The sequence below is a fragment of the Schistocerca americana genome, unplaced genomic scaffold, assembly GCF_021461395.2.
Source record: "Schistocerca americana isolate TAMUIC-IGC-003095 unplaced genomic scaffold, iqSchAmer2.1 HiC_scaffold_401, whole genome shotgun sequence".
In the NCBI taxonomy this organism is placed as follows: Eukaryota; Metazoa; Arthropoda; class Insecta; order Orthoptera; family Acrididae; genus Schistocerca; species Schistocerca americana.
In genome coordinates, this window is record NW_025726128.1 from 107,501 (window position 1) to 110,000 (window position 2,500).

At 58.3% G+C, this 2,500-nt stretch overlaps 1 non-coding gene across 1 annotated transcript in view; it reads left to right on the forward strand.

Annotated features, from left to right (window-relative positions):
• The first annotated feature begins 2,292 nt into the window (after positions 1–2,292).
• Positions 2,293–2,500, forward strand: part of LOC124582195 — a 1,910-nt gene continuing 1,702 nt past the window's right edge. The window contains exon 1 of the ribosomal RNA XR_006973787.1: positions 2,293–2,500. This exon is cut by the window's right edge and continues 1,702 nt beyond it. This is a non-coding gene — a ribosomal RNA (small subunit ribosomal RNA).

The window sequence follows — 2,500 nt, forward strand, 5'->3', positions numbered from 1 at the left end:
TAACCCGCGTTGCGCCTTAACCTAACCCGCGTTGCGCCTTAACCTAACCCGCGTTGCGCCTTAACCTAACCCGCGTTGGGCCTTAACCCAACCCGCGTTGGGCCTTAACCCAACACGCGTTGGGCCTTAACCCAACACGCGTTGGGCCTTAACCCAACACGCGTTGGGCCTTAACCCAACACGCGTTGGGCCTTAACCCAACACGCGTTGGGCCTTAACCCAACACACGTTGGGCCTTAACCCAACACACGTTGGGCCTTAACCCAACACACGTTGGGCCTTAACCCAACACACGTTGGGCCTTAACCCAACACACGTTGGGCCTTAACCCAACACACGTTGGGCCTTAACCCAACACACGTTGGGCCTTAACCCAACACACGTTGGGCCTTAACCCAACACACGTTGGGCCTTAACCCAACACACGTTGGGCCTTAACCCAACACACGTTGGGCCTTAACCCAACACACGTTGGGCCTTAACCCAACACACGTTGGGCCTTAACCCAACACACGTTGGGCCTTAACCCAACACACGTTGGGCCTTAACCCAACACACGTTGGGCCTTAACCCAACACACGTTGGGCCTTAACCCAACACACGTTGGGCCTTAACCTGCTCTGTAATTGTCATACGACGCGTTAAATTAGTGTAGTGTTGCCTAACTGCAACCCCCGCAATATAGTTTGCTACCCGCACTGCCCGGTCCCCAGAGTATCGCTTCATGTTAAACACCTTGCAGCTATACACTGTAATGCGGATGGCAGCAGGACGTACATGCTCAATGCCCTTCGCAGTTGTTCATTGGCATTCGCATGGCGAAGCACAGCCTACGTTGTGGTACGGCTTGTGTCAACTGTCCGCTGATGTTGTACGTCCAAATCACACACTGTACTGCACATTGGTCCTCATGTACTGAATGATACATCGTGGTACATGTGTGACCGTACCACGACTGCGCCAACAACGGCGAACCATACGGTCCAAATATTGTGCACTCAGCTACGTGTCGTCTCCCTATAAGAGCTGGATTGCAGTATGGTATGCCGTGGATGGCGATCAGCATGAGCCGTCTGTTGATGTAGTGGCGCGTGTTGTCAGACGTAGTCGTCTCTTCTCACTCACCGTGATAGCATGGTGCACTGCGTTCCACATCTGCGACATGCGACAGAGGCCGGTTGACAGTCGTTCGCGCAATGGACATCGCATACGTACGGGGGCCACCTTCCACGTGTTCGCGAAGCGTGCACATGTTGTTGCGTGTATGTGGGCAGACATAGTGTGTCGTGACACCTGACACAGGCATGCAACAATCGTTGAATTTGCAAATGGCGATGGACGTCTACGTTTGCTGGTGACGTTACGCAAATGAACAACTGGTAAACCGTTGTGGTGCGGTTGTTCTCGCTAGAGGTGAATCAGTGATGGCGACGATCGGTTGAGCTACCAACCGGTTGTTTCAGCGATACCCACCATGCCCACGAACGTGAATGGCATGTGGGTGTGAAGCGATACGCGGCGGTGGCTGGGTGGGGACCGTCCCCGGCCGGTGAGGGGGGGCCTCCCGGCGTGCTGGCCGCGCGGTGCGTGGGCGCACGCGCTACAGCCGGCTGGTGGGGGCGGCCAGTGGCAGGCGCGCCGGCCGACGGAGGCGGCAGGCGGCGCAGCTGCGCGCCGGCGCACCCTGCACGCGGCGCCGTGCGGCCAAAGTAGGTCCTCGCGGGCCCGGTGCGAAGCGCGGTGGACATCTGCAGTGTGCTGGTCCGATTGAGGACTGTGTGCGCTGAGGATGCGCCGCCGCCCGGCGCTCGGCGCCGCGACGCCGTCTGCTGCTCGGTCGCCTCTGCGGTTCTCGCAGGTGGTTTGTATCGCAGCTGTGCGGACGTGTTGGCGCGTTCGCTTCGGCACCCAAGTGGGGCTTTTGTCCTTCTGTGGCGCTGGCGTTGGAGCTGCCGGCCACCGTAGGTGGCGCGTGTTGTCTCCCGCCGGCAATGCCACGACAGCACGCTCCCGGGCCTCTGTCGGCAGCGGCAAGCTCAGTTGGGAGCACGGGTGGTCGCACCTAAAGCGTCTACTCGCCAAACTCCGGGCGATTGCGCCTCTCTCGAACCCGACCAAGTACTTAGGACGGCGCTGCGCGCCGCCGGGACCTGAGAGGGTTTCGAGGTGTATTGTGCAGGGGAGCTCAGCCTCCTCCTGTTTGCAGAATAATTGAGCGGACGCTTGCGTGTTCGCGCGGGCCCCCGGGACACACTCCCGGGCGGCCGGCTGCTCAGCTCTAGTTGACGCAGCTCCCTGGTTGATCCTGCCAGTAGTCATATGCTTGTCTCAAAGATTAAGCCATGCATGTCTCAGTACAAGCCGCATTAAGGTGAAACCGCGAATGGCTCATTAAATCAGTTATGGTTCCTTAGATCGTACCCACGTTACTTGGATAACTGTGGTAATTCTAGAGCTAATACATGCAAACAGAGTCCCGACCAGAGATGGAAGGGACGCT